General features: G+C 46.4%; 1 long non-coding RNA gene and 1 pseudogene across 1 annotated transcript; both read left to right on the forward strand.

Annotated features, from left to right (window-relative positions):
- Positions 1-4,102: 4,102 nt before the first annotated feature.
- On the forward strand, positions 4,103-11,446 carry LOC116551929. The gene is made up of 3 exons (XR_004269132.1): positions 4,103-4,113; positions 5,133-5,138; positions 11,373-11,446. It is a non-coding gene; the product is annotated as an uncharacterized LOC116551929 (long non-coding RNA).
- On the forward strand, positions 7,528-8,440 carry LOC116551928 (annotated as a pseudogene).
- Positions 11,447-11,614: the final 168 nt, after the last annotated feature.

Below are 11,614 nucleotides of genomic sequence, written 5' to 3' on the forward strand. Positions count from 1 at the left end.
AAAAGTATCTTATCATGTCACCCTGAGGGTCAGTTTGTTCCAGAAGAACAATAGAAAGAATGCTAGACCTCATCAGCATGCCTGGATTCCAGTTAGGCTCCACTAATTAGGAAAGTGATCTTTGGGTTAGTGATGAAACACTTTTCTGAGTCTTAGTGTCTTTATCTCTCACTACTTCAGTCAAGGTCAAATAAATGTTCAGCCTTTGCTCATAAGACATTACCCCAGAGGTCCTTCTTTGGTCACCTCTTCTAAAAAAGCAGGGGCCTCTCCATTCTCTTACCCTGAACTACTTTTCTTCAAATCATTTATCATTAAAGAAAATTACATTATATGTAATTTTTGAATATGTAATTAATGAATGCAAAAATGGCCACTGAACATTCTAAAATGCTATATGATATGGTTTGGCTTGGTGTCCCCAGTCAAATCTCATGTTGAATTATCCTCTTCAGTGTTGGAGGAGTCTAGTGGGAGGTGAATGGATTACAAATTTCTTTTTTCTTTTCTTTTTTTTTTTTTTAGATTGAGTCTCACTCTGTCATCCAGGCTGCAGTGGCATAATCTTGGCTGACTGCAACCTCTGCCTCCCAGGTTCAAATGATTCTCCTGCCTCAGTCTCCTAAGTAGCTGGGATTATAGGCACAAGCCACCATGCTTGGCTAATTTTTGTATTTTTAGTAGAGATGGGGTTTCACCATGTTGGCCAGGCTGGTCTCGAACTCCTGAGCTCAGGTGATCCACCCGCCTCAGCCTCCTAAATTGCTGGGATTACAGGCGTGAGCCACCATGTCCAGCCGAGCCTCCTTGTTCTTGTATCACACCAAACATGCTCCCACCTCAGAGCCTTTGCAATTTGCTATTCCCTCTGCCTGGGGCGTACCCTCCCATTTTCACATGCCTGACTCCTCACTTTGTTCAGCCTTTGCCCATATGACATTACCCCAGAGGTCCTTCTTTGGTCACCTCTTCTAAAAAAGCACTGGCCTCTCCATTCTCTTACCTTGAACTACTTTTCTTCAAATCATTTATCATTAAAGAAAATTACATTATATGTTTATTATATTTAGCAGTTGTCTCCTCCACTAGAAGGCAATCTTCATAAGTAAAGGGATTTGGTTGATTTTGTTCACTGCAGTATCTGCATCATATAAAATAGTTCCTGGCATAGGTCCTCAGTAAATATTTGAAGAATGAATCACAAATGAAGAGCTCTATAGATTGGACGTCCATAGTTTTTGCACAGCCTTAGCTTCTCTGCAAATATTAAGAGTCGAGTAGCCCCATGCACACCAGGGTTCCAGAGGTTGGGAGACTCCTGGGTGAGTGCAAAGTGGAGCAAGTGGAGAAGAGGCTGCAAGGACTATGAAGGCTGCTTGCAAGCTAGTATGTTAGTCTGTCATTGTTTCATGGATGCTGGCAATAGTCATGACACTCCTTGGTCAGAGCACAGCAAATAGCATGTGTCAGCATGTTTACATTGGTTTCCCTTGCCCTCAAGTTCTAAGGTGGCAACACAGTGAGCCCAGATGACACATGGATCTGCAGTGGTTTGCATTACAGGAGAGGAACCGTGGGCCAAGGGCTCAGCACGTTTGGAGCAAGCAGCAAACAAGCCAATCCCCACTCCCTCTAGGGAGCAAGTAGTTACAGGTACTTACAATAGTTGCCTTGGCCACACAGTAACACAGTAGTTAGTTAGTTATCTGTGTGAATAGCTATAGACATTGCTCAGTATCAGGACCTTGGGAGTCTTGTGGGTTGGGATACTCAGCAAGAGAGTGCAGGCATGTTCAGGGCCAATGGTGGGATCTCTCGCAGCACAGGGCAGCTGAGTTATCAGCAAAGGATGACACTGAATGTTGCCAGTTTAACGCATACTCACTAGACTTCAAATCCTAGCTAAGAGAAGCATTTAGTACACAGATACAATATTCAGCCTTCTGAAGGTATCATTCAGCACACAGTTTTGAATGATCAAATGGGGGAGAAGTGTGGAAAGTAAAGAGCCTGGCCTAGCACTGTGGTTCATGCTTGTAATCTCAGCAATCTGGGAGGCCGAGGTGGGAGGAACACTTGAGTCCAGAAGTTTGAGGCCAGCCTGGGCAACGTAGTAAGATCCCATCTATATAAAAAATACAAAAATTAGCCAGGTGTGTTGGTGTATGTCTGTAGTCCCAGCTACTCAGGAGGCTGAGGTGGGAGGATTGCTTGAGCCTGAGAGGTTGAGGCTGCAGTGAGCTATGATGGCACCACTGTGACTCCAGGTTGGGGGAAAGAGAGAGAGAAAGGAAGGAAGGAAAGAAGGAAGGTGGGAGGGAGGGAAGGGAGGGAAGGCCGGACACAGTGGCTCACGCCTGTAATCCCAGCACTCTGGGAGGCCAAGGTGGGTGGATCATGAAGTCAGGAGTTCAAGACCAGTCTGGCCAAGATGGTGAAACCCCAACTCTACTAAAAATTACAAACAAAATTAGTCGGGCACAATAGCATGTGCCTGTAATCCCAGCTACTCAGGAAGCTCAGGCAGGAGAACTGCTTGAACCCAGGAGGTGGTGGTTGCAGTAAGCCAAGATCGTGCCACGGCACTCCAGGCTGGGTAACAGAGTGAGACTCTGTCTCAAAAAAAAAAAAATTAGAAAAAGATAAATAAATAAAATATTTTAAAAAAGGAAGGAAGGAAGAAAGGGAAAGAGAGAAAGCATGAAAGAAAGAGAGAGAAGAAAGAGCTTCATAGAGGTTGCTTGTCTTAGTAAAAAATGTATTATATGGCATAGTTGTGTGGCAAAGCTTACGATAACTCTAGGGCTTTGCATCAGTCACGAATAGCTACCAAGGGAAAACTGAGATGTCCTCAACTGTGGCCTTGCCCCTGCAGCCTTTCGGCATGGTGGAATGCCCAGTCCTGGGATAGAAGGCTTGGTTTCTGTCTAGCTCTACTATTGTTCTAGAACTTCGAGGCAATCCTTTAACTTTACTGGACATAATTATCACTCGATTAGGATAAGTCTGGCGGCAGTTGCCTATGTGTGATTTATTATTCCTTTTAGGACTTCTTGGTTCACATGACATGATTCTGCCTGATAAAAATAGTGCTGAAAAGAAAAAAGAAAAAAAAAGTAGTGCTGAAGTCATTGTGTGTATAGCAGGTTTAGAGAAAGGTAAATTTTTTGCAAGGTGGGATCTCTCTTTTGAGTTTCCCTTTATTTTTCAGAATGAATTTTTTTTTGAGACAGAATCTCGTTCTGTCACCTAGGCTGGAGTGCAGTGGCGCGATCTCGGCTCTGCAACCTCCGCCTCCTGGGTTCTTGCAATTCTCCTGCCTCAGCCTCCCGAGTAGCCGGGACTACAGGCGCACACCACCACACCCGGATTTTTTTTTTTTTTTTTCTAGTAGAAACGGGGTTTCACTGTGTTGCCCAGGCTGATCTCGAACTCCTGAGCTCAGGCAATCCGCCCACCTCGGCCTCCCAAAGTTCTGGGATTACAGGCGTGAGCCACCACGCCCAGCCCAGAATGAATTTTTAAAACTCCACAATCTTCTACACTGCTCCACCCTCCATCCTTAGCCCATGAGGTGCTTTCAGGCTTCGTTCCCCTTGGGGACAGATTTATCTCTGAGGACTCGATTAGTAGGATTTGTAAAAGAGAGATAATATTTGTTCTACTGACTTAATGTTTTAGATTAAGAATCACATGAAATTTAATTAAAAAAAAATTAGAACTGTAACTACCTTTAGACACCATCTAGACCCAACATGCATTTTACAGATAATGAAACTACAACCCAACCAGCATGGTGGTACACACCTGTAGTCCCAGCTACTCAAGAGGCTGAGATGGGAGGATTGCTGAGCCCAGGAATTTGAGGCTACAGTGAGCTATAATTGTGGCACTGCATGCCAGCCTGGGCAACAGAGTGAGACTCATTTGAAAAGAAAAGAAAGAAAAAGAAAAGAAGAAAAAAATAAACTGAGGCCCAGAGAGGTATCAAAGGCTTAAGGACGTGAAAGTGGCTGAGCAGGTCTAGAGCACAGACTTGGCACTTTTCTCTGTATACTTTATTGCCTCACATTATATGGAAAGCACTTGAAAACTATATAGCATCTTGGCTGGGTGCGGTGGCTCATGCCTGTAATCCCAGCACTTTGAGAGGCTGAGGCAGGTGGATCACTTGAGGTCAGGAGTTTGAGACCAGCCTGGCCAACATGATGAAACTCCATCTCTACTAAAAATACAAAAATTAGCCATAGTGGTAGGCACCTGTAATCTCAACTACTTGGGAGGCTGAGGCAGGAGAATCACTTGAGCCCAGGAGGCAGAGGTTGCAGTGGGCCGAGATTGTGCTACTGTACTCCAGCCTGGGTGACAGAGCAAGACTCTCTCAAAAAAAAAGAAAAGAAAAAAATGTATATATTCTTAATGCAGGTCTTTCTTTCTTTCTTTCCTCCCCTCCTTCCCTTTTTCCTTCCTACCTTCCTTCTTTTTTCTCTCTCTCTCTTTCTTTTTTTGAGACAGGATCTCACTCCATTGCCCAAGCTGGAGTGCACTGCTGTGACTGTAGCTCACTACCACCTCCATCTGCTGGGCTCTGATCAAGTCTCCCACCTCAATCTCCTCAGTAGATGGGACTACAGGTGCATACCACCAAGCCTGTCTAGTTTTTAATTTTTTTGTAGAGTCAAGGTCTCACCTGTTGTCCAGGCTGGGCTCAAGCAATCCACCTGTCTCGGCCTCCCAAAGTGCTGGGATTGCAGACATTGGCCACAGTGCCCAGCTAGCTTTTTTTACTGTAAGCAGGAGAGACATTCCTAGGAGGCAATTTATTATAAAGATACAGGGATAGGAAGCAATCAGGCCTCTGGAGGAACCAGAACTAGGAACTAGAAAGGTATCAAGAATCATGACAGCCACTTAGTCCGTGCCGTCTCCATCTCTCTCTGGAACCATGTGGTTTCTCATTTGTTCACTTTCCTTCTATTTCTGTAGCTTTCTCTGCCTCTCTGTGCTCTTAATGATAAAAGGCCACAGATATATTTTAAGTTTCATGACATTTTGGTTCAAGCACCTAATAGAAACATACTAGATCTTAGTCCAAATGTCCAGAAGAAAGAAGCTTATTGGTTCGTCTTGAGTCAAGTGTTCACCCACATCCAGTCCAGTTAGCCACAGCCAAGGCAGATAGTTCACATAGTATAAACTTGACTACAGGGCTGCACTCAGGGTTAGCCAAACTGTGAGGCTGGAGGAACAGTTCTTACAAGACTACCCCTACTTCTGAAACCAAATATAAGTTTGGGGGTTTCCTGAAACCATCCCAGGTTTGATAATTATCTAGAAAAACTCACAGAAGTCACTGAAAACTGTTATACTCACAGTTACCGTTTATTATAGACAAAGGATGGAAATTAAAATCAGCCAAAGGAAGAAACACAGAGTCCAGGAGAGGTTCAAGTGTAGTACTTGGATATCTTCTGCCTGTGGAGTCACGGACAATGTTATCTCCTCCTGGTCGCGATGTGTGACAATACACACATTATTACCAACTGGAGCCTGAACCTGAAGTCTGCAAAGTTTCTGCTGGGGCTCGATCACACACTGCTGTTATGGCTGATCTTGAGTATACTCCTCTCCCAGAGGTCATGCTAGTACCTCTAGCCTCCAGGTCCTCCAGAGGTCAGAACTGAAACAGCATGGCCTGGCGCCTAACTCACACTGTTAGACTGCCCAGTGGCCAGAACGCCAAGCAAACAGACACTCCTATCAGGCAGGACATTTCTGGGGCCTGGAGGTCACCTCCGCTCTAGCCGACGGCAAAGGCCAGGCCTTTATTTATTTATTTATTTTTTGAGAAAGAATCTTCTTCTGTCGCCCAGGCTGGAGTGCAGTGACTCCATCTCAGCTCACTCCAACCTCTGTCTCCCGGGTTCAGGCAGTTCTCTGCCTCAGCCTCCCGAGTAGCTGGGAGTACAGACGTCCGCCGCCAAGCCTGGCTCATGTTTTTGTATTTTTAGTAGAGACGGGGTTTCACCATGTTGGTCAGGCTGGTCTCAAACTCATGACCTCATGATCCACTTGCCTCAGCTTCCCAAAGTGCTAGGATTACAGGCGTGAGTCATTGCACCTGGCCGGCCAGCCAGGCCTTTCTTTTGGTTAATATTTTTGTGCCAGAGTCTTGCTTTGTCACCCAGGCTGGAGTGCAGTGGTGTGATCTTGGCTCACTGAAACCTCTGCCTCCTGGGTTCAAATGATTCTCCTGCCTCAGCCTCCCAAGTAGCTGGGAGGCAATGTGCCACCACGCCCAGCGAATTTTTTTTTTTGTATTTTTAGTAGAGCAGGTTTCTCCATGTTTGTCAAGCTGATCTTGAACTCCTGACCTCAAGTGAGCTGCCTGCCTCCCAAAGTGCTGGGATTACAGGCATGAGCCATATCACCTGGCCAGGGTTAAGTTAGTTCTTCATTATACAGACCCACTTCCATTTTTGCAGAAGGGGAAATGTTCTCAAGAAGTAGGACATTTCAGGGAAATATAAGTCTATTCCATTGTATGTTAGATAAGTAAATAATTCCAGCTTCTGTAATAAATAAACCCTGAGATTCCACTAGTTTAACACAATAAAAGTTTATTTCTCTTGTTCACAGTCCAATGTGGGTTGCTAGAAGGGTAGGGGGAGATGAAGGAAGAGAGAGGGAAAGAAGTGAGCAGGGAGAGAGGATGGTGGGAGATGGAGGCAGATGGGGATGGTGGGAGAAGGAGGCAGCATCAGGGAAGGGGTCTTGCTCCATATGATCACTCAAGGACAAAGGCCTTTTCCATCTTGTGGTTCCACCCTTTTCTTTGTCCCTTTCTTTGTCCTCTCCATTCAGCAAGAGAAGGGATGGCCAAAGAGTGAGGATTGTGCTTGAGAGGTTTTTATGGACCCAGAAGTAGTGCCCACCACTCCTGCTCACATTCCACGGGCCAGAACAGTCACATGGTCACACCTAACTGCACTGGAGGCTGGAAGAGGGACTCTGGCTGTAGGCCAGAAAGAAGAAAAGAACACAATCACTGGTGAGCACCGACAGTCTTCACCACATATAAACTGATCGTGTGACACCAACATTAACTACGTCAGAATTTATTTTTCTTTCTTTGGAATCCCTTCAGCAATGACATACCCCCTATATCATAATTTTATCACATTAAATTGTCTATTGCCTTAGAGTTATGTCTTCTGCCTCCATTTTTACATCATAAGCAGGGATCATTCTTCAGCTGCTTTGGTTTTTACCATGATGCAGGCTGTAAGGTAGGCACTATAGGTAAATTTAAAAATCATGCTGAATTATTTCAGTAAAGACCAGGAAGATGGAAGTTGCAAATAATTACAGTCTGGAAACAAGCTTGGTTTAGTTGCTATGGCACAAATTGATGATTTAAATATAAAGAAGGATGTTTATAATCACACACACAAAAAAACAGTAGAAAGCAAGTTAAATATCCATCAAATGTTTATAGTGGGCGGTTTAGTTGCTATGGTACCAATTAATGATTTAAATATACACAAGGATGTTTATAATCACACACAAAAAAACAGTAGAAAGCAAATTTAAATGTCCATTAAATGCATATAGTGGGTGGTGGGCGAGGAGCAGCTTTGCTCGGTGGGCGAGGAGCAGCTTTGCTCGGGGTATGATCGGTGTTGGCAGTGTAGGGGTCTAGTGGGCAGAGAAGACTCTTGGCCAGGCAGACAACTTCTCAGTAGCACAGCATGGGGACCTCCGTGCACTGGAGATCTCTGCAGCACTAGGAACAGCTGGAGGACACCAGGGAGCTGCAGACTGTGGCCATTAGGAGGCCTTCGCAGGAGTCCTGGGGTCCCTGTGCAGACAGTTCCAAAGAAGGCTGCCCCTGAGACCCATCAACCTCAACCTCCGCACAGGCCCCTCCTGGAAACACCTGGAAACCCCAGAGCCAGGGCTGCAGGGCCTCCAGGCTGCAGCTCACTCAGCTAAGAGTGCTTGGGCGCCAAGTCCCAGAGAATCCAGGAGTCCTGCGAAAGTGGTACCAAGTGGCTGGTGGAGACCCAGGTGAAGGCTAGGAGGAGGAAGAGAGGGGCACAGAAGGGCAGTGAATCCGCAAGTCACAGTCTGAGCCAGAAGAGCACCCAGCTGTCTGGAGCTGCTCCTGCCCACTCAGCCGCAGATACCTGGGAGAAGAAGCATCACCACCTCTCTGCCCGGATAGGTTCACGTGCCCACCCATTACCGCGGTCTAGGCGGGAGGCTGCCTTCTGGAACCCCTACTTCTCAACAGAGCCCCTCTGCTCTCCCAGAGAGTCTGACAGTGACCTAGAGCCTGTGGGGGCGGGAATTCAGCATCTCCAGAAGCTGTTCCAAGAACTAGATTAAGCCATTATAGCAGGAGAGTGGTGACATCATCTCTCTCATTCATGACTGAGGAAGTGCCCTGCAGGAAACAAGCCCTGTCTGACGCCAAGCCTCCATACCCAAGGATGTCTGTGCTTCCCCATGCACTTCCTGGAGGAAGCCCCCAGGAGTCGTCAGTACCCCGCGCCACTGCTAACAGGGACCTGACTAACAAGGGGCCAGAGACCCCCTGCTCTGGCCACATGTGGAGCAGAGGTGGGGAGAATTGTTTCTTCTTGTTTCACAGGGAATCTTGAGCTTAGAAACTCACCATACACTTGACCTTGAGCCTTGTATTTGCCTCATCTGTAACGTGACGTGCTAGCATCAGATGTTAGAGAGCTCTTAGCTTTTACTCAGGTGCCTGGTTTTTGGGGGAGTCATCCGCAGTCACTCACCCACTGTGTTTCCAGTGCCAAGGCTCTTGAGGGCCCCACTCTCACCCCTGCTTTCCCTACCAGGGACTCGGAGGAAGGCACAGGAGATATTTCCAGGCTGAAGACCTGGGCTCATGGGTACCTATTTATATGCTCAATGCAGAGCACTGTGGGTGTGCGGGAGGCATAGCCCTATTCAAGAGCAATTTCTGCCCTTTGTAAATTATTTAAGAAACCTGCTTTGTCATTTTGTTAGAAAGAAACCAGCATGTGACTTTCCTAGATAACACTGCTTTCTCATAATAAAGACTGTTTGCATTAAAAAAAAAAAAAAAGTGTAGTGACATGGAAAAGAACTGACAATATATTGGTAAGTGGGCCGGGTGTGGTAGCTCACACCTGTAATCCCAGCACTTTGGGAGGCTAAGGCAGGTGGATCACGAGGTCAGAAGTTCAAGACCAGCCTGGCCAATATGGTAAAACACCATCTCTACTAAAACTGCAAAAATTAGTTGGATGTGATGGCAGGCACCTGTACTCCCAACTTCTTGGGAGGCGGAGGCAGAGAACTGCTTGAACCCGGGAGGCGGAGGTTGCAGTGAGCCGAGATTGCACCACTGCACTCTAGCCTGGGCAACAAAGCGAGACCCCGTCTAAAAAAAAAAAAAAAAAAAAAAAGCAAACAAAGTAATTATCACTGCATAATGAGATATATACGTGTGTAGGTGATATGCACATTCACACACACTAGAAAAATTATTGGCTGGGCACGGTGGCTCACACCTATAATCCCAACATTTTGGGAGGCTAAGGCAGGAGAATCACTTGATTCCAGGAGTTTGAGACCAGCCTGAGCAACATAGTGAGACCTCATCTCTACAAAAACAAAAAAAAAAGAAGAAAGAAAACAGAAAAAAAAATTAGCATTGACCATCCACCTGTAGTCCCTGCTACTCAGGAGGCTGAGGACAGAGGATCATTTGAGCCTGGGATGTCAAGGTTGCAGTGAGCTGAGATGGCACCACTGCACTCCAGCCTGGAGTCAAAATCAAAAGCAAAACAAGTAATTATCGGCCAGGCACGGTGTCTCATGCCTGTAATCCCAGCACTCCAGGAGGGCAAGAAGGGTGGATCACCTGACGTCAGGGGTTCAAGACCAGTCGGATGACCACGGTGAAACCCCATCTCTACTAACAATAAAAAAATTAGCTGGGCGTGGTCGTGCATGCCTGTAGTCCCAGCTACCAGGGAGGCTGAGGCAGGAGAATTGTTTGAACCCAGAAGGCAGAGGTTGCAGTGAGCTGAGATGATGCCACTGTACTCCAGCCTGCGCAACAGAGCAAGACTCCATCTCAAACAAACAAAGTAATTACCACTTCATAATGAGATGATGGATCTTTCCTTTGATCACTCCCTCCCTCCCTCCCTCCCTTCCTTCCTCCTCTCTCTTTCTCTTTCTTTCCCAGGGTTTCACTATGTTGCCTAGGCTAGAGTGAGTTGGCTATTCACAAGCACAATCCCACTCTTGATCAGCACAAGAGTTTTGACCTGCTCTGTTTCCAATCTGTGTTCACCACTCTTAGGCAACTTGGTGGTCACCCGCTCCTGGGAGGTTACCATATTGATGGTGAACTTAGTGCAGACACCCAATAGGCATAGCATACTACAGCCTAAACTCCTAGGCGCAAATGATCCACCTGCTTCAGCCTCCTTAGTAGCTGGGACTACAGCTGAGCACCATCATGCCTGACAATTTCTCCTTTTTCTTTTTTTTTTTTGAGACGGAGTTTCACTCATGTTGCCCAGGCTGGAGTGCAATGGCGCGATCTCGGCTCACCGTAACCTCCGCCTCCTGGGTTCAGGCAATTCTCCTGCCTCAGCCTCCTGAGTAGCTGGGATTACAGGCACGCACCACCATGCCTGTATTTTTAGTAGAGGCGGGGTTTCACCATGTTGACCAGGGTGGTCTCGATCTCTTGACCTCGTGATCCACCTGCCTCGGCCTCCCAAAGTGTGGGGATTACAGGCTTCAGCCACCGCGCCCAGCCTTCCCTTTTTTTTTTAAAGATGGGGTTTCATCATGTTGGTCAGGCTGGTCTTGAACTCCTGACCTCAGGTGATCTGCCCGCCTTGGCCTCCAAAGTGCTTGGATTACAGGCATGAGCCACCACGCCCGGCCAATTTCTCCTTTTTCTTGTCTGAATTTTCCTACAATGAATCCAGATTACAAGTATAAACTTTTTTTTTTGAGACAGGGTCTTGCTTTGTTGCCCAGGCTGGAGTGCAGTGGCATCATTACAACTCACTGCAGCCTCTACCTTCTAAGCTCAAGCGATTCTCCCACCTCACTGTCCTGAGTAGCTAAGACTACAGGCGCATACCACCACACTTGGCTGATGTTTAGATTTTTTTGTAGAGACAAGGTCTCACTGTTACTCGGCTTATGTTGAACTCCTGAGCTCAAGTGATCTTCCTGCCTCATCCTAGCAAACATGCAAAAGTGCTACGATTGCTGTTGTGAGCCACCTCACCTGGAACAAATGTAAATTTTTTAACAAATAAAAGAATTGAGGTGCCTGGTCTGAGGGTAGTGGGTTATCAAAACTTATTAACATTAGTGTCACTAAGTTGGTATACAACCCCCCACTGCTAAATTTGACTGACTTAAAAAAAAAAAAGAATTGAGGTAATTAGGCCAGGTTCGGTGGCTCAGGCCTGTAATCCCAGCACTTTGGGAAGCGGAGGTGGATGGATCATGAGGTCAGGAGATCAGGACCATCCTGGCAAACATGGTGAAACCCCGTCTCTACTAAAAATACAAAAAAAAA

Source organism: Sapajus apella, unplaced genomic scaffold, assembly GCF_009761245.1.
Source record: "Sapajus apella isolate SASKATOON/1434 unplaced genomic scaffold, GSC_monkey_1.0 scaffold10, whole genome shotgun sequence".
Classification (NCBI taxonomy): Eukaryota; Metazoa; Chordata; class Mammalia; order Primates; family Cebidae; genus Sapajus; species Sapajus apella.